The sequence below is a fragment of the Garra rufa genome, chromosome 1, assembly GCF_049309525.1.
Source record: "Garra rufa chromosome 1, GarRuf1.0, whole genome shotgun sequence".
NCBI lineage: Eukaryota > Metazoa > Chordata > Actinopteri > Cypriniformes > Cyprinidae > Garra > Garra rufa.
In genome coordinates this window covers 103,281,326-103,306,321 of record NC_133361.1, presented here as the reverse complement: position 1 = coordinate 103,306,321, position 24,996 = coordinate 103,281,326, and the positions used below count along the sequence as shown (strand labels likewise).

Sequence of the window (24,996 nt, the reverse complement as noted above, 5' to 3'; positions counted from 1 at the left end):
GACACTCACATTGGACTTATCAACACACTGGGGTTCTTGGACTGTTTTTAGGGTATGGACAAATGAACTGTATTCTTTTAACAGAGTTTACCTGTTTTTAGGGTATGGACAAATGAACTGTATTCTTTTAACAGAGTTTACCTAGTTTTATCGTGTTGTTTTAAAGTCTTTTATGTGAACCTTGTAAATACACCAAATCTATTTAAACCAATTTTCTTTTATGTCTCATTCTTTTAACCACTAGTCATCTCTCACAGTTAAATCTGACCCCATTTTAGTCTTGTAACTCGGCTGATAAGGCCGATTGTTACACTTTTATGGGAGACCGCCTGGGAATACCAGGTGCTGTAAGCTTTTGCCTTTTCTTCACTATTTATATAATATGCTGGCTTTTACGGAGGCTGATCTTTAAATAGCCCACTTTTTGGAGCAGCCCTCGCTTATGGCCATACCGCGCTGAGAGCGCCCGATCTCGTCTGATCTCGGAAGCTAAGCAGCGTCGGGCCTGGTTAGTACTTGGATGGGAGACCGCCTGGGAATACCAGGTGCTGTAAGCTTTTGCCTTTTCTTCACTATTTATATAATATGCTGGCTTTTAGAAAGACGTGTTTTACCGCTCTATTTATTACAATCATTTACATGTATTATAGAGTTTTAAGTGTTTTACATGATTTTTAGGCCATTTTATTACTCTTAACATTTTAAGTGTATGTGTCTTTAATAAATGGATGGTTGGCCTGTCATGTGACTAGACACATGACAGGAAGCAGGAAGTACAACTGTATAAGAGAGCAGCATGACAAACAAAGGACAGTCACCAAACTGTTGGATTACGGAGGCTGATCTTTAAATAGCCCACTTTTTGGAGCAGCCCTCGCTTATGGCCATACCGCGCTGAGAGCGCCCGATCTCGTCTGATCTCGGAACCTGAGCAGCGTCGGGCCTGGTTAGTACTTGGATGGGAGACCGCCTGGGAATACCAGGTGCTGTAAGCTTTTGCCTTTTCTTCACTATTTATATAATATGCTGGCTTTTACGGAGGCTGATCTTTAAATAGCCCACTTTTTGGAGCAGCCCTCGCTTATGGCCATACCGCGCTGAGAGCGCCCGATCTCGTCTGATCTCGGAAGCTAAGCAGCGTCGGGCCTGGTTAGTACTTGGATGGGAGACCGCCTGGGAATACCAGGTGCTGTAAGCTTTTGCCTTTTCTTCACTATTTATATAATATGCTGGCTTTTAGAAAGACGTGTTTTACCGCTCTATTTATTACAATCAATTAAATGTATTATAGAGTTTTAAGTGTTTTACATGTTTTTAGGCCATTTTATTACTCTTAACATTTTAAGTGTATGTGTCTTTAATAAATGGATGGTTGGCCTGTCATGTGACTAGACACATGACAGGAAGCAGGAAGTACAACTGTATAAGAGAGCAGCATGACAAACAAAGGACAGTCACCAAACTGTTGGATTGAGGAGTTGCTAATTTTAGAGCTCACCTTTCCATTCACCACCTGCAAACTTTGGATTACACTTTCTGTGGATTGTATATACACTGGTGGACACTCACATTGGACTTATCAACACACTGGGGTTCTTGGACTGTTTTTAGGGTATGGACAAATGAACTGTATTCTTTTAACAGAGTTTACCTGTTTTTAGGGTATGGACAAATGAACTGTATTCTTTTAACAGAGTTTACTTAGTTTTATCGTGTTGTTTTAAAGTCTTTTATGTGAACCTTGTAAATACACCAAATCTATTTAAACCAATTTTCTTTTATGTCTCATTCTTTTAACCACTAGTCATCTCTCACAGTTAAATCTGACCCCATTTTAGTCTTGTAACTCGGCTGATAAGGCCGATTGTTACACTTTTATGGGAGACCGCCTGGGAATACCAGGTGCTGTAAGCTTTTGCCTTTTCTTCACTATTTATATAATATGCTGGCTTTTACGGAGGCTGATCTATAAATAACCCACTTTTTGGAGCAGTCCTCGCTTACGGCCATACCGCCACCTGAGAGCGCTAGAGAGCAACAGGAAGTGGTTGGCAGCAGTTGGGAGAGGAAGGCTCTCCTCCATTTTGTGTTTGATTTTTTTTGTTTGTTTTGTGAGTGGTTTTACTTTAAGTTAGTTAGTTTTTTTGTGTTTTTTTCAGTTATAAAACCACCTAACAGCAGCATTTTTGCTGGCTGGAGGGTGGTTAAACCTTTTTTTTCTTAACTTATTTTTCTTTAAAAAAAACGGACGGATTAATGGATTACGAAACAGAACTGGCTGGAGAGAGACGGATGGCAAACGACACTGGACTGGCAGGAGGAACACGCACGGCAATGGACACTGGACTGGCTGGAGGAACATGCACGGCAAACGAGACTGGACTGGCAGGAGGAACACGCACGGCAAACGACATTGGACTGGATAAACGACCACGAGCTACAAATGGAAAAAAACAGGAAGTAAGAGAAAAGTTTGTTGAGCGACAATATTTAAAGGAAGCTACAGTGATTGTGAATGTGGAGAATGTGATTGGGGTGAGAGCGGAGGACATTATTAAAGCTGTAACGGAACAATGTGGACATGGCAAAATTTTAGCACTAAGACCAAGACAAGGGAAAGAATACGAACTGACAATGGAAAAAGAAGAAACGTGTGAAAAACTAATTGATGGACTAAGAATAAAAGGAGTGGACTGTGAAGTAAAAAATCTACAAAACAGGGATTATGTTGTTTCCTTCATGCACCTGCCTGTCTACCTGGATGACAAAGAAATTTTAGGAAAATTGGAGGGATGGGGAGTTGATCCCATTACCAAAATTAAAAGAAGACGCTACCCGGGCACCGACATTGAAGATGGAACAAGGTTCCTTAAGGTTCCTTGAGGTTCCTTGAGGTTCCCCAAGCAAGTGGCATCGTTGCCATATAGCACACGGCTAGAAACAGCCGAAGGGCCGCAGTACTTCCGGGTGATGCACAGCCATCAGGTGAAGACCTGTAGGCTGTGCATGAGCCCGGATCACCTGCTAATAGAATGCCCAAATTTTGTGTGCTACAAATGTGAGGAGAGGGGACATTTTGCACGAGATTGCAATGCTGTCAGGTGCCCGGGGTGTCAGGAAGTTTTAAATAAATGTGAATGTTGGATGGAGGGAGAGGAAGGAGGAAGGGAAGAACAGGTGGGCAGACAGGTGCATGAAGGAAACAACGAGGAGGAAGGACTACAACAAAAAGAAACGGAAGGAGGACCGAGCTGCAGAGAGGAAGGAGAAAGAAGAGAAGACAACATTAATAATAACGAACAAACAGTGGAGCAGGACACTCAATGGACAGAGATGGAGATGTCGGACAGTTTTAATACTTTTCTGGGTGATGTGGAGAGAGATGGACAAGGAAGGTTGGATCAAGTTAAAGAAACGGACAATGAAGAGGGAATAAAGATGGACAAAATGGACAAAGACAGAGGAGGGAAAGGACAAATAAGAAGGAGAGCACTGAAGGTAAAACCAAATTTGGAAAGTGCAAGAAAAAAGATTATGACAGAGACTAACAGATTTGATGTGCTAAGGGTCCTGGAGGGAGAAAATGATGAATAATGATTTTTATGTATTTTTTTTATTTACTTTTAATGGTTTTAAGTTGTGTTGCTTTTAATGCAAGGGGTCTGATGGACATGAGGAAGTTTGAAAAAGTAAAAGAAAAATGTAAAAGGGAAGACATTGTTGCATTACAAGAAACAAACTGGAGAGAAAATGTGATGAATGATTATAAAAAGAGATGGGATGGAGGTATTTTATATAATAATGGAGATGGGCGGGCTGGGAGAGGTGTGGCTTTTTTAATGAAGGACGATGTTTTTAAAGTGAGTAAAAGTGTGTATAAGGACAAGATGGGGAAATGTTTGGTAGTTGAGACAAAATATGAAGGAAGAGATTTGATTTTAGTAAATGTACATGCACCAGTGGAAGATAAGGAAAAGAAAGAGTTTTTTAATGTTTTAAGAAACATTGTAAAGAAGTATAAAGAAATAATTATGATGGGGGATTTTAACACAGTTTTTAGTAAACAGGATATGGCTGAAGGAATGGTTTTTAAAACAGATACAGGAAGAAAAGAATTAAAAGCATTAATGGATGAAAATAATATGATAGATGTGTGGAGAGAAAGAAATGAAAAGAAAAAAGAATTTTCGAGAAGACAAATAGTAGGGCAGTTTGTATGCCAAACTAGAATTGACTATGTTTTATGTACAAGAAATGTGGAGAATTTTATAGAAAATATTAAGTACAAAGAAACAAGTTTTAGCGATCATAAGATTTTATCTTTTAAGTTGGACTGGAGTCAAATGCAAAGAGGTCCGGGAGTATGGATTTTAAATACACAGATTTTAAAGAATGAAGATTATGTTTTAAAAGTGAAAGAAATTATAGAAAAAGAAAAGGAAAATGGAATGTATGAAGAGGATAAGAGAATATGGTGGGAGAGTGTAAAGTTTTTAATCAAAAAATTCTCAATCAGGTATTGTAGTGTTATTCAGAAATGCAAAAGATCCAAAGAAAGAGGAATAAAGGAAAGTTTGGAAATGGAACTGAATAAAGAATTTCAAGACATACAAAAGATAAAGGAAATGGAGGGGAAACTGAAAGAAATAGAAGAAAAGGAATATGAGGGGGCGAGGTTAAGAAGCAAAGCAAAATATGTGGTGGAGGGAGAAAAATGTACAAAGTTCTTTTTTGATCTGGAAAAAAAGAGAGGGAAAGCTGAAACGATAAAAGAAATAAGAGGGGAAAATGGGGAAATTGTAGAAGGGAATGAAAAGATTTTAAAAGAAATAAAGAATTTTTATGAGGATCTGTTTAGTGCAAGGGGGGTGGAAGAGGAGGAAAAAAAGGAACTGTTGAATCAGATAAAAGCAAAAGTAAGTGAGGAACATAAAAAAGAATGTGACCAAGAAATCAGGGAAGACGAGATTGAAAGAGCAATAAATCAACTGAATAAAAAGAAAAGTCCAGGAATAGATGGTTTGGGAACTGAATTTTATGTTTGTTTTAAAGAAGTTTTAACAAAGATTTTAAATGAGGTTTTTAAAGAAATTTTTGAAAAGGAAGAGATTAATGAAAGAACAAGGATGGGGTTAATGAAATTGATATATAAAAGGAAAGGAGAAAAAGTAGATCTAAAAAACTACAGACCAATCACGATGTTGAATACAGATCTTAAGATTTTAGCGAAGGTTTTAGCAAACAGATTAAAGGAAGTAATGCCAAGTATAATTAAAACAAACCAAGCATATGGAGTCAAAGGAAGAGATATAGCCGACATAACAATGAGTATAAGGGACACGATATGGTACATGAAAGAAAAAAATGAAGAAGGATATATAATTAGTTTGGATTTTGAAAAAGCTTTTGATAGGGTTGAGCACGGGTATTTATTTGAGGTTTTAAGGAGTTTTGGGTTCGGGGAAAATTTTATTAAATGGATTGAGATTTTATATAAGGGTGCACTAACAAAGATAAAATGTAATGGGTTTTTAACAGAGTGTTTTAAAATAACAAGGTCAATAAGACAGGGTTGTCCACTCTCAGCATTATTGTACTCACTTGTTTCTGAACCCTTGGGACTGGCTATAAAACAGAATGAAAGAATAATAGGGATAGAAATTGAGGGAAATAAGGCTGAGGGGAAAGTTTTTCAATATGCTGATGACACAACAATAATTGTAAAGGGAAAAGAGAGTGTTAAAGAAGTTATGAAGTTGGTAAAAGAATATTGTAGTGGGTCTGGAAGTTAAGTAAATGAGGAGAAAACGATATATATGAGATTTGGTAAAGCTATGGTTTTAATGGATTGTTTTAATTTTAAGGAAGTGGAAGAAATGAGGATTTTAGGAGTTGTAATGGGAAAGAATGAGAGGAAAGTAAGAGATGAAATGTGGGAGCAACTAGTAACAGATATAGAGAGAAGATTAAATTTTTGGAAATTGAGAACTTTAAACTTGAAGGGGAAGGTTTTAATATTGAATGTTTTAATGGTTTCTAAACTTTGGTATGTTTTATATGTTTCTGAAATACCTTTATGGACAGAACGGAGGTTGAAGAAATGTTTTCTTGACTTTTTATGGGAGGGGAAACCAGCAAGGATTGCACATAATACGATTTTAGGGGCGATAGAGAAGGGGGGCTTAGGTTTAATGGATGTGGAACAGCGAAAAAATGCGTTGAGAGTAAAAATTGTTAAGAAATACCTGCAACAAGATAACAAAACTGAGTGGAAAAAAACAATGAAATACTTTTTAAACAAATGTGGGGATTTTAACATGGGGGACGGAATATTATGGATGAAAACAAAAATTTGGATGACGGAAGGATTACCCGAATTTTATAGAGAAATTTTTAGTGCCTGGGGGAATTTTTTAACGAAAATCGAGTACAATCCGCATGGAAGAGAAAACATTTTAAATCAACCTCTGTTCTTAAATAACAACATTTTAAAACAAGAGAAAGCAATATTTTTAAAAAAATGGATGGATGTGGGGATAACAAGAGTGAGAGATGTTTTGTATGAATTTAAAGAGGGTTTTTTACCGATACAATATATTGTGGATGCGATGGAGGAAGCAAAAGAAGAATACAGTAAACAAGAAATAACAAATAAATATGAAATTATTAAAAATGCAATACCCAAAGAGTGGATTAAAAGAATAGAGAGTATGGAAGGAGAGCAAACAGAGGGAAATATTTTTGTGAAACTGGGGGGAAAAATGTATGATTTTAAAGAATGTACTGTAAAAATGTTTTATTGTGTTTTTAGAGATGGTGTTTTTAAAGAGCCGATTGTAAATAAGTACTGGGTGGAAAAATTCAAGGATCTAAAAGAAGAATGTATATGGAGAAACATGAGTGGGAGGTGTGTTGAAACAAAGTTAGGATGTTTGGAATATTTTATAAGGCATAAAGCGGTTTTTACTGAGTCTGTTTTAAACAAGGTGGGAATGGAACAAAATCCAATGTGTAAAGTGTGTCATGAAAAAGAAGAGGGGATTTTACATTTGTTTTTATATTGTAAAGAATTGGAGGATTTTCTAAGGAAATGTAAATGTTTAATTAAAGATGTGAGCGAAGGTTGGGATGAAAGTGTAATGGAATGGAAAAGAGTAGTGATGTTTGGTTGGGAAAAGAAGGGTCAACACAAAAAGTTTATAAATCTGTGTATAATGTTAATGAAAAGCGCAATTTGGGAAAGAAGAATTGTGGCCAAAAAAGAAAAAATGGTGTTAGAGGTTTGGACTGTTTTTAAAAGGAAAATAGAAGTATATGTAGAACAATTATATGTGTATTTTAAAAGTGAAAATATGCTGAAAGCTTTTTATGATGTTTTTACACCAACAGTTTGTAATGTTTTAGAGAATTTCATGTGCAAATTGCCAGGAAGAGAAAGAGCTTTCTAAATCTTAAGTATAAAAGGCATGATTTTAAACAAAAAATACGAGATGAGTAGATTATATTTTATCTTATTTTTAATTTTTTTTTTCTTTTCTTTCGTCTTTGTGTGGACAACTATATTGTATTGTTGATGTTTCTATTGGTTGAAAATTCATCTTATGTTTAATGTGTTCCTTTTGCTTTGTTGATGATAATGTGATGTATTTTTTCATGTTTATTTATTTTATGTCGTGAGACTTCTAATGTGAAGCACACATTGGAAAATTTGTATTATGAAATTTCTTTAATAAAAAAAAAAAAAGAGCGCCCGATCTCGTCTGATCTCGGAAGCTAAGCAGCGTCGGGCCTGGTTAGTACTTGGATGGGAGACCGCCTGGGAATACCAGGTGCTGTAAGCTTTTGCCTTTTCTTCACTATTTATATAATATGCTGGCTTTTAGAAAGACGTGTTTTACCGCTCTATTTATTACAATCATTTAAATGTATTATAGAGTTTTAAGTGTTTTACATGTTTTTTAGGCCATTTTATTACTCTTAACATTTTAAGTGAATGTGTCTTTAATAAATGGATGGTTGGCCTGTCATGTGACTAGACACATGACAGGAAGCAGGAAGTACAACTGTATAAGAGAGCAGCATGACAAACAAAGGACAGTCACCAAACTGTTGGATTGAGGAGTTGCTAATTTTAGAGCTCAACTTTCCATTCACCACCTGCAAACTTTGGATTACACTTTCTGTGGATTGCATATATACTGGTGGACACTCACATTGGACTTATCAACACACTGGGATTCTTGGACTGTTTTTAGGGTATGGACAAATGAACTGTATTCTTTTAACAGAGTTTACCTGTTTTTAGGGTATGGACAAATGAACTGTATTCTTTTAACAGAGTTGACCTAGTTTTATCGTGTTGTTTTAAAGTCTTTTATGTGAACCTTGTAAATACACCAAATCTATTTAAACCAATTTTCTTTTATGTCTCATTCTTTTAACCACTAGTCATCTCTCACAGTTAAATCTGACCCCATTTTAGTCTTGTAACTCGGCTGATGAGGCCGATTGTTAAACTTTTATGGGAGACTGCCTGGGAATACCAGGTGCTGTAAGCTTTTGCCTTTTCTTCACTATTTATATAATATGCTGGCCTTTACGGAGGCTGATCTTTAAATAGCCCACATTTTGGGGCAGCCCTCGCTTATGGCCATACCGCGCTGAGAGCGCCCGATCTCGTCTGATCTCGGAAGCTAAGCAGCGTCGGGCCTGGTTAGTACTTGAATGGGAGACCGCCTGGGCTTACCAGGTGCTGTAAGCTTTTGCCTTTTCTTCACTATTTACATAATATGCTGGCTTTTAGAAAGACGTGTTTTACCGCTCTATTTATTACAATCATTTAAATGTATTATAGAGTTTTAAGTGTTTTACATGTTTTTTAGGCCATTTTATTACTCTTAACATTTTAAGTGTATGTGTCTTTAATAAATGGATGGTTGGCCTGTCATGTGACTAGACACATGACAGGAAGCAGGAAGCAGGAAGTACAACTGTATAAGAGAGCAGCATGACAAACAAAGGACAGTCACCAAACTGTTGGATTGAGGAGTTGCTAATTTTAGAGCTCACCTTTCCATTCACCACCTGCAAACTTTGGATTACACTTTCTGTGGATTGCATATAAACTGGTGGACACTCACATTGGACTTATCAACACACTGGGATTCTTGGACTGTTTTTAGGGTATGGACAAATGAACTGTATTCTTTTAACAGAGTTTACCTGTTTTTAGGGTATGGACAAATGAACTGTATTCTTTTAACAGAGTTGACCTAGTTTTATCGTGTTGTTTTAAAGTCTTATGTGAACCTTGTAAATACACCAAATCTATTCAAACCAATTTTCTTTTATGTCTCATTCTTTTAACCACTAGTCATCTCTCACAGTTAAATCTGACCCCATTTTAGTCTTGTAACTCAGCTGATAAGGCAGATTGTTACACTTGGATGGGAGACTGCCTGGGAATACCAGGTGTTGTAAGCTTTTGCCTTTTCTTCACTATTTATATAATATGCTGGCTTTTACGGAGGCTGATCTTTAAATAACCCCCTTTTTGGAGCAGCCCTAACTTACGGCCATACCGCGCTGAGAGCGCCCGATCTCGTCTGATCTCGGAAGCTAAGCAGCGTCGGGCCTGGTTAGTACTTGGATGGGAGACCGCCTGGGAATACCAGGTGCTGTAAGCTTTTGCCTTTTCTTCACTATTTATATAATATGCTGGCTTTTACGGAGGCTGATCTTTAAATAGCCCACTTTTTGGAGCAGCCCTCGCTTATGGCCATACCGCGCTGAGAGCGCCCGATGTCGTCTGTTCTCGGAAGCTAAGCAGTGTCGGGCCTGGTTAGTACTTGGATGGGAGACCGCCTCGGAATACCAGGTGCTGTAAGCTTTTTCCTTTTCTTCACTATTTATATAATATGCTGGCTTTTAGAAAGACGTGTTTTACCGCTCTATTTATTACAATCATTTAAATGTATTATAGAGTTTTAAGTGTTTTACATGTTTTTTAGGCCATTTTATTACTCTTAACATTTTAAGTGTATGTGTCTTTAATAAATGGATGGTTGGCCTGTCATGTGACTAGACACATGACAGGAAGCAGGAAGTACAGCTGTATAAGAGAGCAGCATGACAAACAAAGGACAGTCACCAAACTGTTGGATTGAGGAGTTGCTAATTTTAGAGCTCAACTTTCCATTCACCACCTGCAAACTTTGGATTACACTTTCTGTGGATTGCATATACACTGGTGGACACTCACATTGGACTTATCAACACACTGGGATTCTTGGACTGTTTTTAGGGTATGGACAAATGAACTGTATTCTTTTAACAGAGTTGACCTAGTTTTATCGTGTTGTTTTAAAGTCTTATGTGAACCTTGTAAATACACCAAATCTATTTAAACCAATTTTCTTTTATGTCTCATTCTTTTAACCACTAGTCATCTCTCACAGTTAAATCTGACCCCATTTTAGTCTTGTAACTCAGCTGATAAGGCAGATTGTTACACTTGGATGGGAGACTGCCTGGGAATACCAGGTGTTGTAAGCTTTTGCCTTTTCTTCACTATTTATATAATATGCTGGCTTTTACGGAGGCTGATCTTTAAATAACCCCCTTTTTGGAGCAGCCCTAACTTACGGCCATACCGCGCTGAGAGCGCCCGATCTCGTCTGATCTCGGAAGCTAAGCAGCGTCGGGCCTGGTTAGTACTTGGATGGGAGACCGCCTGGGAATACCAGGTGCTGTAAGCTTTTGCCTTTTCTTCACTATTTATATAATATGCTGGCTTTTACGGAGGCTGATCTTTAAATAGCCCACTTTTTGGAGCAGCCCTCGCTTACGGCCATACCGCCCTGAGAGCGCCCGATCTCGTCTGATCTCGGAAGCTAAGCAGCGTCGGGCCTGGTTAGTACTTGGATGGGAGACCGCCTGGGAATACCAGGTGCTGTAAGCTTTTGCCTTTTCTTCACTATTGTAGTGAATTTTACTGGAGACTCATCTCATTTTAACTTGGCCCACCTAGAGATGCCAGTTATGTAGTGAGTTCTGCTCACGCCCACTAGGAAGGCGAAATAGTGTAGTGATGGGTACTCGTATCACCGATGACGTTATGATTCTTGGATCACATGTCACTTAATGTGCGGTTATGAGTACATCACATAAGAAAGATTGGTGGGACATCTAGCTTATAGAACCTCTCACTGTATTATCAACACAAGGAAGACACAAGTGTAATAAAATAAATTTATTAACAAATGATAGACAAGAGTAATCAACTATTAAATGAATACAATAAATGCAAAAGGAATAAAGTGCATAAGATGCATAAAATGTGATTCAGTTGGGTGTTACTATGTCATAGCTATGTTATCTTATGGAAAGATAAACTGTTGCTAGTCTGAAACAAATAAGGTAAAGAACCTTATTTTGCATCAAACAAATAAATGAGCTATTATTTGTTATCATCTGCAATCAGCTATACAATATCTAATGTAAATGAGAAAAATCATATACTGATAGTACACAACAATGCCAAGGTCTCTGGAAGAGGATTGGAAGTGATATTTACGTTCTCTGTGGTTGATTGAGCAGTCCGGTAGCGGTGAATTCTTCCACTGGTTGTGCTGGGAGCAGTCATTTGGAAAAGGAGCAGGAATCCGTTTCGACAGCCTTGAGCATGAAGCGCTGTAGGATGCTGTTCTCCTGGAGCACCAAAGGGTCCTAAGATCTGGAACATGCAGATGTGGCCCTGGTGTAGGTGCTGAAGGCCCTTAGTTTGGAACACGCAAGCAAAGGTACCTGAAGTGAAGGTTTGCTTTCTGGAGCTCAACCTTGTTGCAAATGTCTGTTGGTCTTCTGCCTCTTTCGGCTAGAGACTCAGAACTTGGTAAATCCGCTTTGTCTCTCTCGGATGGAGACTAAGGACGTGCTGCATCTGTGGTTGCCTCACTGGACGAAGAATCTGAACGTGGAAAATATCTCTTTCTTCACAGACAGAACGTGGTCGTATCTGCTGCTGCCTCACAGCTGGAGACTTGGAGTGTGGAGCATCTGTTTCTGTCTCTCTGGCAGGGTTGTGTCTGTTAGTGTCTCTCTCTTGTGGAGCTGGAGACTCAGATTGGAGGTATCTGTTGCTGCCTTCCCAGTAACGGGCCGCAGACTCAGAAAGAAGTTTGATCTGTTACCGTCCCGTGGACATGCCGGAGACTCAGAACTTTGGTGCTCTGTTAGTGTCCCTTCCCCTACGGGACTCAGACTCAGAACGAAGTTGTAACTGTTATGTCTTTCCCCGATGGGACTCAGACTCCGTACGTTGTTAGTGCTCTGTTAGTGTCTCACCCTGCCGGGCCTCAGACTCAGAACAAGGAGTGTCTTTTGGAGAGGTACCTTTATAACTTTTCGATGAGGAGGAGATTGCAATTTGGTGGTTCTCTATTTCCATGCTGTGATTGGCTGATTCCATCAGAGCGGGGGGACATGGGGTAGCCCACCCTTCTTTCCTCTTGTGGAAGTTATTTGCATAGTCAAAACACAAAGTTAGAAAAGTGTCAACAATGTTTTACTGGTGCATTTCTCACTTTCCAAAACACAATCAGAAAACATTTGGTCATGTAATGAACACATCAAGTCCAAACATGATGGGAAAAGATTGAACTGCCATGCATGCATTCATTTGTCCATTAACAGCTGAGTTTGTGTAAGATGTTGCACTACACATCGCTGTCAGTGAGAATACTTATTTCTCTGAATGAGTATAAGATGTGTGTGTTATGGTTCGCATCAGTTCAAGGTTTGAAAACATAGTTATGGATGGATTTGATGGATCTTTGTGATCTCTCTTTGTTTCACCCATTGCTGCTGCGTCTGGAGATCCTAAGGAATTTTTATGGCTGTCACAGGACCAAACCTTAGGAAGCAGTTTCAAGGTGGGTGAAGGGCAGAAACTGCGTCTTTACCAATAGGAAGTTCTGTCCTTCCCAGGTTTTTGTCCCAAAGGTCTCTTCTTGCCCTCAAAGAGGTGTCTGGCAGTTGTCCTGGCATCCTTATCTGATGGCGTTGGACAGTTTGCTTATGTTAGTCCACCAAGATCCAATCAAAATGTAGCAAACCTTTGTCCACTATTGTGGCCAGGGAGGGGCCCTTGCCATAAACTGGGCCCTGGAATGCGCGGTCCACTACAGATCGGACGTCACATCTGTATGGAAGTCACAGCGGCTCGTGAAGATGAACAGCTACTTTAAGCAGGCTGTGTGAAGTTTACTGTGGATTGACTGTTTGAAACTTATATGGTAGCTACATAGCCCCTAGACCTCAGTTATCATGAAAAAAGCCAGGAAATTTCGATTTTGACAATATGGGACCTTTAATAAATGGTTCAGTTGGCTAATGACATGTAATGACGTAGACACCTCTGTAAACAGGAAATGCGGTTAAGAGCACAGCTGAAGCTATATATATATATATATAAATAATATCATTTGTGATATTAACTTACATATAAAAATAAACAATACAGGTCCTTTTAAACCTTTTAAAATATAAGAATTAATGTGTTTTGCAGTGAAGTTTCCTTGAGTTAATATTTTGTAGTTTTCTTGTCTTTCACATTTTGCTTCATTTAAGAGTGTGATATTAGGTTCTGTCTGGGAATGTTTTGTCTGTCTGTTTCAGGGTTATCTCTCGGCAGGAAACAAGTTCAGTGCGGCTGCACTATCTTCCTCTCTTCCTTATAGTTACCCTGGATCATCTGTAATTTTCCTTCCCATATGTAGAAGTATTCTCTTAAATGATATGTGAACCCCCGCCTACATGAAGGCTTGTAAGGGTGCTGTATAAAAGACGGGACTGCCCCATCTTCTTTAGTAGATAACAATAAACCAACTTGTATTAGATTTGGTGTGTTGTTGTCTATCCCAAGCGCTTGTTGCTGATCCACTCGACAGATCTGAGAAAGGCCTGAGAAACTGCAGTGACCCAGAAACGAGGTTCTAACAATTTGGTGACCGCGACGTGATGTCTCTGATCAGGTAAGATGAAGTATAGTTTGTCTACCTGATTAGTTACATTATTGTTCGTTATGAATGGACACGATGAAGTAGTTTGTCTGTCTAAATAGATACGATGAAGTAGTTTGTCTATCTAGATATTGCGCATGAATGAATGGACACGATGAAGTAGTTTGTCTGTCTAAGTAGATACGATGAAGTAGTTTGTCTATCTAGATATTGCGCAGACCAGATACGATGAAGTATAGTTTGTCTATCTGAAGGCTGCCGCAAATACATTGTGAGGACCAGATACGATGAAGTATTGTTTGTCTATCTGAAGGCCGCCGCAATATTCTCAGCAAAACTGAGAGAGCGCGCTCAAATAAATTAAAAGCAAAAGTGTGGGTCACGAGTTTCGGTCTGTCCAGTGGTGAGGTGAATATCTGTATATATTATCTGTATATATTATCTATATATCTATCATGGGAGCCTCCTATCCTAAACCAAATCCTGGCGAAACACCAAATGATTGGATGAATAGATGTAGTTGGGGTTTTTATACAAATTTATGGGTGAATAATTTAGCGGGTTGGACCGAAGCCAATGGGATGTATCCTACATATCCGCGAATGGGTTCTTTTGACCCAAATCATATGGCACAAGTTTTTCGATTGACATATAAAGGCGAAGATGACCCTGAATGGGACCAAAAATATATGAAAGACGGGTATGATGTTTGGTTAAAAATGCAAACTGTATGGAATAATAAACAGGATATTTCACTGCCAAAATCTGTCAGGAATGTGGTACCGAAAAAGCCGATAGGAAAGAATGAGAAAAAAATTATTAGCTGAGGCTGAGTCGAAGTTACAGAAAACCAAATTAGAGAAAGCAGCTAAACTCTATCCAGAAGCACCGTCTACTTCTTCACTCCCGCCGTGCACGCCGCCACACTATCCGGCGCCCGCACATAACATACCCGTGCGCAGCGCGCCCGCGCTTACTTCCGCAGAGCCTTGCGCGCCCCCACTAGCGGCCGTCAAGAAAATAAATGAAGCTCACTTGTGGATATCAAAACGAAAGGGTCACGTAGAGGTAACTCCGCCGTCCGTCTCAACTTTGAAAGACATTTTGAGCATGTTGCCTGAAGTGGACAAACCTTTACACTTCGTGGACATGTTTATAAAATTGTCGCGACACAGTCATTTTACCGGCGCCGATTATAAATTCATAATCATGTCCAAAATGGGTAATAAATACGACGAGACGCGTTTACTCGATATAGTTACCTGCTTAGCTGCAGCGAATGATGAGCTCCAGGCAAATCCCCTCTTTTCTCCGTAGGGGGAGGACGATGATGAATGGGAGGGTAGAACAAAACCCGCATCTTATAAAAAAGATGGGGAAAGTTATTTTTATTGGCGAGACAACCCTAACGCTATATCTACTCTTCAGAAGCAGCTTACTAAATTTCTGATAGGTGAAAGACGTGCCAATAGGGACCTTTCACATGTAACTTTAAAAGATTTAAAGACGCTTGGATTCACTTAGGTGGGTTTGAATTAGATGACCATGTGCCAGATTGCCTCTTTGTTTCCACATTCCTCAACAATTGTGCACTCGAAGTGCAGCCTTTGCTGAAATTGCAGTTAACCGACCGATCACGATTGACTGTGGAGGATGTGGGAAAAAAGATTAGAACAATGGCTGGTGACGGGTTATTTGATCTTCCTAAAACAGCGAACCCTGCCTTCCTGCATTATGCAGGCGGTGGAGCAGGTAATGTGCATGACCAACTTAAGAAGGGGGTAGATGCAATTATTGTGGGAGGAAGGGACACTGGGCAGTGGCCTGCAAAAAGAGACAAGCTGATGAGAGAAATGGTAAATACCACCCACAGCAGCAGCCACAGCAGCCGCAGCATCAGGGAAATCACTCTTTCCCCCCTCTACCACCGCCTCCCCCTCCACCTCCCCCTCCACATACAAATCCCTATTACACTCAATAGGGTTGCCCACAGAATCACGCCCCCAACGCCGCCCTTTTGTCTATAACCATAGACTCCCCCAATGGGGAGGAGCCTGCTACTCTAATGATTAACATGTTAGGGCAGGATTACCCTTTTCTCATTGATTCAGGGGCTACTATGTCATCGGTGGGTGGGGGCTACGAGGGGCCACTCTCTAACCAGAGTGTTGATTCTGTAGGGATTGATGGGTCTCCTTTCTTGACACCGCTGACGCCGCCATTAGAATTGAAGGTAGGCTCTCACAGACTAAATCACAGATTTGTATATATGGCTTCGTGCTCTTATAACTTGATGGGAAGGGATTTGATGGCTGCCCTGGGGGTTGAGATGAGGTTTAAAAATGGTAAACTTGTAGTACACACCTCGGACGAAGTGTGTAATGAAATAGGTGCCCTGAATGGCCTGCAGGTGTCACTGTTGTCCACTTGTAAAATAACCTCAACCCAACCTGACTTTTCTGAATTACCAGCCCACAAGGATGATGTAGGTAGTGTCTCCTGTTCCCCATACTGCGCTACAGTTAAGCATAATGACCCTATATACATTAAGCAATATCCACTATCAGAGGATAAGGCTAGGGGTATTGATGTTATAGTGTCATCGCCAGTGAAGCAAGGGGTAATAAAACGCATCACTAGCCCCTATAACACACCAGTGAATCCTGTCCCCAAGCCAAATGGCACTTGGAGATTCACTCAAGATTTAAGGAGAATTAATGAATTGGTGGTACCAATGGCCCCTTTGGTACCTGATGTAACATCTATTCTCATGGCTATTGATTGTGAACATGGATATTTCTCAGTGGTTGATCTCTGTTCTGCTTTTTTCAGCATTCCTGTGGAACCAGATACACAGCCCTTATTTGCATTCACCTACAGGGGTCAACAATACACTTGACACGCCTCCCACAAGGGTATGTTGATAGTCCCGCCTACTTTAGCATGGTGGTGAAAGACTGCTTGTCCACTTTGAGTCTGCCTGAAGGGGCAGCACTGCATCAGTACGCTGATGACCTTATGATAACAGCTGGGACGGTGGAAGTCTGCAAAGAAAGTACGCTAGCACTGTTACAGCATCTCAGTGAGCACGGCTTTAAGGTCTCCAAGAGTAAGTTACAATTCTGTCAACCATCCGTGACCTATTTAGGCCATTGCCTAACCAAAGGTCAGCGCACCCTCACTGCTGACAGACTTCAAGCAGTAAGGAATCACCCCCAACCACGCACTAAGCAGCAAATGTTGGCTTTTCTGGGACTAGTTAATTACTGCAGACAGTGGATCCCAGACTGTTCTCATTTTGATAAAGTATTGAGATCCTGTTATGACAATAAAACCCCTGCATCGTCGCCTATCATCTGGACAGATGAGGCTAAACAGGCATTTAAGCAGCTAAAAGGGGCCCTATGTTCCAGCCCCTCATTAGGCCTGCCCAATTACAAGTTACCTTTCCACTTGTTTGCCTACAATGGCCCTGATACTGCATGTGCAGTATTAGCACAGGAACATGGAGGGGGAATGAGACCTGTGGCTTTCCTTTCAAAAACCTTGGACAATATCATCAGGGGTCTACCACGTTGCCTACAGGCAGTAGCAGCATGCGCACTGATGGTGCAAGATGCTGAAAAGATTGTGTTGTCACACCCCTTAACATTACACACTTGTCATCAGGTAAAGCACACCATACAGAATTTGAACACACAACATATGTCGGTACAGCGTAGGACGGGGTATGAACATGTGCTAACTGCTACAACTAACCTCAGTATTAAGAGCTCATTAGGCATGAGTAATGTTGCTATGACATTGCATCACCTTCTAGCAACAGCCCCAACTATAGATTGTGCCACCATGGAAACCCATGACCGTCTAGCAGAGATCGCACATACATGTGCTCTCCGTTATGACTTGGAAGAGACACCCTTGGATGGGGGTAACATGGTTTTTGTGGATGGCTCGTGCTCAAAACCACAAGATGGCGTCTTCCTATGTGGCTATGCTGTATGTCAACTACCTGACGTTGTGTTGGAAGCACACAGCCTTTCTTTTCGCTCAGCACAAGCTGCAGAACTGTATGCTCTAACAAGAGCCTGTCAGATGTTTGCCGACAAAGATGTGACTATTTATACTGACTCACGATATGCTTTCGGGGTAGTACATGACTTTGCTCAAATATGGCGAGCCAGGGGATTTGTTGGGGCGGATGGCAAGCCAATTTTGCATCAAAATTTAGTTGAGTCATTGATTGAAGCCTCATGTCTCCCAAGGAGAATAGCCATAGTAAAAACAAAGGGTCACTCGAATTTATACACAGATGAGGCTAAGGGTAATTCACTGGCTGACCTAAATGCAAAAAGGGCGGCCCAAGAGGGGCCTCCAAGCCCCCATGTTAATGTAGCTCTAGTGTCAACCTCAAAAATGACGTCGTCACTAATTCCAGATGTTGACCTTGTCGCTGTTCAGAAAGCAGCAAGTGAATCTGACCGTCAATTCTGGTCAGTTTTTTCTGCGTCTCAGGGACCTGATGATCTCTGGCGTGACAAAGAGGGTCGACTGTGTTTACCTACGTCTGTTTTACCGTTTCTCGTCCTCGAATTTCATGGTATCACTCATCGCGGCCGAATAGGGGTACTAGATACAATGCGTGGTTTATTTTGCGTCGACCAATTACCTCAGACTGTTAATGACATTCTTGACAGATGTTTAATTTGCGCTAAAAAATAATATAAGCAAACCTCCAGCAAAACACCAACACCTGCCGAGGCCTAACCAATCATTTACTGAATGGCAGGTTGATTTCACACACATGCCCAAGAGGGGACCTTTTAAATACCTCTTGGTGCTTGTGGACAAATTTTCTAAGTGGGTAGAGGCCTTTCCATGTGCCAAAGAAAACGCCCATGTGGTCTTGCAGTTTTTAACCAAAGAAATCATACCCAGATATGGTATCCCGGTATCAATAGATTCCAATAAGGGCACACCTTTCACATCAAAAGTAACGCAGCAATTGGCGAAAGAATTACAAATTGATTGGCGACTACATATACCCTTCCATCCTCAAAGCTCGGCTTTCGTTGAGAGGAAGAATAGGACCATTAAACAAAAGATAAGAAAAGCAATGATCAGTATGAATACATCCGATTGGACAAGGGTCCTTCCAATTGTCTTAGCAGACCTAAGAATGATGCCTCAGCCAAATTTAGACAACTTATCACCCTATGAGGTGGTGATGGGGCGACCTTTCCCCATCCCTTGGCGCCACGGAATGGTAGGGATAGGTGTGGTGTTAACTGATCATATGTCTGAGTACTCTGTGGGCCTAATAGAAAAATTAACTGAGTTCTGGGAAAGGGTTAAAATGAAACACCCTGAGATCCCTACAGCTAACTCACACCCCTTTGAAGTGGGCAATCAAGTATTGATAAAGAAACTAAAAACCGGGGGCCTTAATGACTCTCTGTATGATGGGCCTACAGAGATACTAGCTGTGACCAGAACTGCTATTTTAACTGATCTTTTTCCACAGTGGATTCATGCAACCAGAGTGAAACCCTTGAAATGAAGAACAATGTATTATATGTACTAACTGTTTTTGTTTTCCAGAGCAATAACCTGTCTTGTCCTAGCGGGACTCCTGGTACCCAACGCTTCAAAGGAGGAGGCCAAAAGATACCTCTTCTGGCAGTATGCCAACTGGACAGCGCGTCAACTGACCAATGAATCATGTGTGGTGTGTCAAGAATTATTCCGCACCATAATAACTGTATCCTTGAAACCATTTGTCTATAACTGTGAATCCCCCAATTTTACTGTGTTCTGTACATATTATGCAGGGAAAATGTATGTATGGTCTCCTAGGTGTGTAAAGAGGGTAACAACACCCTATACTGCTGAAACTAAACGGTATAATTACTGTTGTATGAATGAAACGTGCAAGAAAGAAGGTAGTGCATCAAGTAAAAATCAAACTGAAACTGTTGATGTAAAAGTTAGCCTGGTGTTACCAGAAGGTTTTATGTTTCCTTATTGTTTTAATGGGACATCAGGTGAAAGCGTGACAGGTATAAGTGCTACAAATTGTAAACAAATAATAAACCAAGGGCAGGGTATAGACAGGTGGCTGCAAAGCTACTGTCCAAGGTTCGAGAGGGGCTCATGTGAGAAGAACACCGCAGCATGTGCTAAGGGAAATAATAGAACTGCTTGTTACACCTCCACGAACACTGTCTGTGTATCACCACTAATGTACTGTGAGTCCCCCTGGCCAGCGAAAGGTGCAGTGCTGGCTGATGACTGGTACTGGTATTGTGGTGAGGACACTGTAAACAACACATACAGGATGAACTGGACAGGCCTCTGTGCACCAGTGCAGCTGCAACATCATGTGACTGTTATGCATACACAACGTGATTTGTCTTTCAGGAGCAAACGATCAGTCAACAACGAGGACGTCCCTGATGAACATCAGATGAGGTCACACTGGACTCGGTTCTGGAAGTCTATGGTACCTCAGTTCGGCGTCTCTGACCTACTGAGACAACAGAACATCATGCATTATCGACTGGCATCATTTGTTAACAGCACCACAGCTGCACTGGTAGGGGTACAAAGCGAACTGAGAGCACTGAGACAGGTGGTCGTGCAAAACAGGTTGGCCCTAGACATGCTTCTTGCCCAGCAGGGAGGGGTTTGTTCTGTTGTAGGTGACAAATGCTGCACATATATACCTGCAAATGATGAGCCCGAGGGATCAATTGGCACTGCTGTAGCTACTATGAAGCAGATCTCATCCCAGATATATGAGGATGAGCTAAAGTCTAGAACTAATAATTGGAATTGGGGTATTCTCTCTAGCCTATTTGGCACGTTTGCACCTTATGTCTCAATGATAATACCGGTATTACTTATTTTGTTTTTATTGTGTATTTTTGGTCCATGCATTGTGAAATGTTTCACACAACGTATGTATACTATGGTGTCTGCTATCTCTGCAGGATATCGCCCACTGCCACAGAAGGATACTGGAGAATCTAGACTCTAGAGAGAGTCTGGAAGAGGGGATTATAAGAATTCATGTGTTTTGCAGTGAAGTTTCCTTGAGTTAATATTTTGTAGTTTTCTTGTCTTTCACAGTTTGCTTCATTTAAGAGTGTGATATTAGGTTCTGTCTGGGAATGTTTTGTCTGTCTGTTTCAGGGTTATCTCTCGGCAGGAAACCAGTTCAGTGCGGCTACACTATCTTCCTCTCTTCCTTATAGTTACCCTGGATCATCTGTAATTTTCCTTCCCATATGTAGAAGTATTCTCTTAAATGATATGTGAACCCCCGCCTACATGAAGGCTTGTAAGGGTGCTGTATAAAAGATGGGACTGCCCCATCTTCTTTAGTAGATAACAATAAACCAACTTGTATTAGATTTGGTGTGTTGTTGTGTATCCCAAGTGCTTGTTGCTGATCCACTCGACAGATCTGAGAAAGGCCTGATAAACTGCAGTGACCCAGAAACGAGGTTCTAACAAGCATATTGTGATAAAGTTCATTATTTGCTGTAATGTACTGATAAACATTAGACTTTCATATATTTTACATTCATTACACACAACTGAAGTAGTTCAAGCCTTTTATTGTTTTAATATTGATGATTTTGGCATACAGCTCATATCAAATTAGCATATCATGAAAAGGTTCTCTAAATGAGCTATTAACCTAATCATCTGAATCAACTAATTTACTCTAAACACCTGCAAAAGATTCCTGTCATACATGCATTCATTTGTCCATTAACAGCTGAGTTCGTGGAAGATGTTGCACTACACATCGCTGTCAGTGAGAATACTTATTTCTCTGAATAAGTATAAGATGTGTGTGTTATGGTTCGCATCAGTTCAAGGTTTGAAAACACATAGTTATGGATGGATTTGGATGGATCTTTGTGATCTCTCTTTGTTTCACCCATTGCTGCTGCGTCTGGAGATCCTAAGGAATTTTTATGGCTGTCACAGGACCAAACCTTAGGAAGCAGTTTCAAGGTGGGTGAAGGGCAGAAACTGCGTCTTGACCAATAGGAAGTTCTGTCCTTCCCAGGTTTTTGTCCCAAAGGTCTCTTCTTGCCCTCAAAGAGGTGTCTGGCAGTTGTCCTGGCATCCTTATCTGATGGCGTTGGTGTCACGGATTGGTCAGGTTCTGCACCCACAATCAATCCCAGATCACCTTCACCTGAATACTGATTAACGGACACCTGCACTCAATCATCACCAGCACACAAAAGCCACTCTCCACACACCACTCATTGTCCGGGCTCGTTCTAGCGAAAGCGGACTGCTAGTGTCTCTCCACGAGTCTCACTATCTGAAATACTTACCTTATTGTACTTACCTGATCTCTGTCTCGTTCCAGTCTTCCAAGTTCCAGTCCTCTGTGTCTTCGCAGTTTCCAGTCGTCAGAGGTGTGTGGCCGTAAGCTGACTTCCGCATCAGCTGAGGGTGGCGGATTCACGAACTCTCAGTATCCCTCCGTCTATCGTTCTTGGAATCCTCCAGTCTCGCCACCTGTAACGGAAAGGACCTGTTATTCACTCCACGTTTCCACCCGGCTCTGAAATCATCTCTACAAGTCATACTCACCATCACGAACTCTCCATTCACCTCCGGCACTGCTGCTTTGAATAAATAAAACATCACCTGTATTATACTTACCTTGTTGTCCCGTCTGCTTCATAACAGGAGGACAGTTTGCTTATGTTAGTCCACCAAGATCCAATCAAAATGTAGCAAACCTTTGTCCACTATTGTGGCCAGGGAGGGGCCCTTGCCATAAACTGGGCCCTGGAATGCGCGGTCCACTACAGATCGGACGTCACATCTGTATGGAAGTCACAGCGGCTCGTGAAGATGAACAGATACTTTAAGCAGGCTGTGTAAAGTTTACTGTGGATTGACTGTTTTGAAACTTATATGGTAGTTACATAGCCGCTAGACCTCAGTTATCATGAAAAAAGCCAGGAAATTTTGACAATATGGGACCTTTAATAAATGGTTCAATTGGCTAATGACGTAGACACCCCTGTAAACAGGAAATTCGGTTAAGAGCAGAGCTGAAGCTATATATATAAATAATATTATTTGTGATATTAACTTACATATAAAAATAAACAATACAGGTCCTTTTAAAAAAATTTGCATATTGTGATGAAGTTCATTATTTGCTGTAATGTACTGATAAACATTAGACTTTCATATATTTTACATTCATTGCACACAACTGAAGTAGTTCAAGCCTTTTATTGTTTTAATATTGATGATTTTGGCATACAGCTCATATCAAATTAGCATATCATGAAAAGGTTCTCTAAATGAGCTATTAACCTAATCATCTGAATCAACTAATTTACTCTAAACACCTGCAAAATATTCCTGAGGCTTTTAAAAACTCCCAGCCTGGTTCATTACTCAAAACCGCAATCATGGGTAAGACTGCCGACCTGACTGCTGTCCAGAAGGCCATCATTGACACCCTCAATCAAGAGGGTAAGACACAGAAAGACATTTCTGAACGAATAGGCTGTTACCAGAGTGCTGTATCAAGGCACCACAGTGGGAGGTCCGTGGGGAGGAAAAAGTGTGGCAGAAAACACTGCACAACGAGAAGAGGTGACCGGACCCGAGGAAGATTGTGAAGAAGGACCGATTCCAGACCTTGGGGGACCTGCGGAAGCAGTGGACTGAGTCTGGAGTAGAAACATCCAGAGCCACCGTGTACAGGTGTGTGCAGGAAATGGGCTACAGGTGCCGCATTCCCCAGGGTCAAGCCACTTTTGAACCAGAAACAGCGGCAGAAGCGCCTGACCTGGGCTACAGAGAAGCAGCACTGGACTGTTGCTCAAATTTTGCATGTCATTCGGAAATCAAGGTGCCAGAGTCTGGAGGAAGACTGGGGAGAGGGAAATGCCAAAATGCCTGAAGTCCAATGTCAAGTACCCACAGTCAGAGATGGTCTGGGGTGCCATGTCAGCTGCTGGTGTTGGTCCACTGTGTTTTATCAAGGGCAGGGTCAATGCAGCTAGCTATCAGGAGATTTTGAAGCACTTCATGCTTCCATCTGCTGAAAAGCTTTATGGGGATGAAGATTTAATTTTTCAGCACGACCTGGCACCTGCTCACAGTGCCAAAACCACTGGATAATGGTTTGCTGACCATGGTATTACCGTGCTCAATTGGCCTGCCAACTCTCCTGACCTGAACCCCATAGAGAATCTGTGGGATATTGTGAAGAGAAAGTTGAGAAACGCAAGACCCAACAGTCTGGATGAGCGTAAGGCCGCTATTGAAGCATCCTGGGCCTCCATAACACCTCAGCAGTGCCACAGGCTGATTGCCTCCATGCCACGCCGCATTGAAGAAGTCATTTCTGCAAAAGGATTCCCGACCAAGTATTGAGTGCATAACTGAACATAATTATTTGAAGGTTGACTTTTTTTGTATTAAAAACACTTTTCTTTTATTGGTCGGATGAAATATGCTCATTTTTTTTAGATAGGAATTTTGGGTTTTCATGACCTGTATGCCAAAATCATCAATATTAAAACAATAAAAGGCCTGAACTACTTCAGTTGTGTTGTAATGAATCTAAAATATATGAAAGTCTACTGTTTATCAGTACATTACAGAAAATAATGAACTTTATCAAAATATGATCATTTTTTGAAAAGGACCTGTATACGACGAGGCCATTGAATGCTTGAATCTGATTGGCTGACGAACGTTCTAGAGGTGGGCATTATATTCAGGGAAACGCACTGCAAACGTAGTTCCATGCAACTTAACCGCATTACATGTCTATATCACTTCGCCACACGATTTCAGTTATTTCAAAGGTCCTTACAGCCAAAAACAGCGAAATAACCAAAACCCACAACGCTATTTGCCAAACAAATAATTAAGGGCTCATTTTAAAGAACTGATTTTATAGTTAAATCAT

At 40.8% G+C, this 24,996-nt stretch overlaps 8 non-coding genes across 8 annotated transcripts; all 8 read left to right on the top strand.

Annotated features, from left to right (window-relative positions):
- The first annotated feature begins 438 nt into the window (after nucleotides 1–438).
- Nucleotides 439–557, top strand: LOC141294060 (5S ribosomal RNA). Its single transcript, XR_012340867.1, has one exon. It is a non-coding gene; the product is annotated as a 5S ribosomal RNA (ribosomal RNA).
- Nucleotides 558–876: 319 nt separating this feature from the next.
- Nucleotides 877–995, top strand: LOC141319118 (5S ribosomal RNA). Its single transcript, XR_012353393.1, has one exon. It is a non-coding gene; the product is annotated as a 5S ribosomal RNA (ribosomal RNA).
- An 84-nt stretch (nucleotides 996–1,079) lies between these two features.
- Nucleotides 1,080–1,198, top strand: LOC141294054 (5S ribosomal RNA). Its single transcript, XR_012340866.1, has one exon. It is a non-coding gene; the product is annotated as a 5S ribosomal RNA (ribosomal RNA).
- A 7,444-nt stretch (nucleotides 1,199–8,642) lies between these two features.
- On the top strand, nucleotides 8,643–8,761 carry LOC141319223 (5S ribosomal RNA). Its single transcript, XR_012353492.1, has one exon. It is a non-coding gene; the product is annotated as a 5S ribosomal RNA (ribosomal RNA).
- Nucleotides 8,762–9,567: 806 nt separating this feature from the next.
- LOC141295901 (5S ribosomal RNA) lies at nucleotides 9,568–9,686 on the top strand. The gene has a single exon (XR_012341157.1). It is a non-coding gene; the product is annotated as a 5S ribosomal RNA (ribosomal RNA).
- Nucleotides 9,687–9,770: 84 nt separating this feature from the next.
- On the top strand, nucleotides 9,771–9,889 carry LOC141345974 (5S ribosomal RNA). Its single transcript, XR_012357118.1, has one exon. It is a non-coding gene; the product is annotated as a 5S ribosomal RNA (ribosomal RNA).
- Nucleotides 9,890–10,638: 749 nt separating this feature from the next.
- On the top strand, nucleotides 10,639–10,757 carry LOC141295887 (5S ribosomal RNA). Its single transcript, XR_012341155.1, has one exon. It is a non-coding gene; the product is annotated as a 5S ribosomal RNA (ribosomal RNA).
- An 84-nt stretch (nucleotides 10,758–10,841) lies between these two features.
- LOC141310845 (5S ribosomal RNA) lies at nucleotides 10,842–10,960 on the top strand. Its single transcript, XR_012348328.1, has one exon. It is a non-coding gene; the product is annotated as a 5S ribosomal RNA (ribosomal RNA).
- Nucleotides 10,961–24,996: the final 14,036 nt, after the last annotated feature.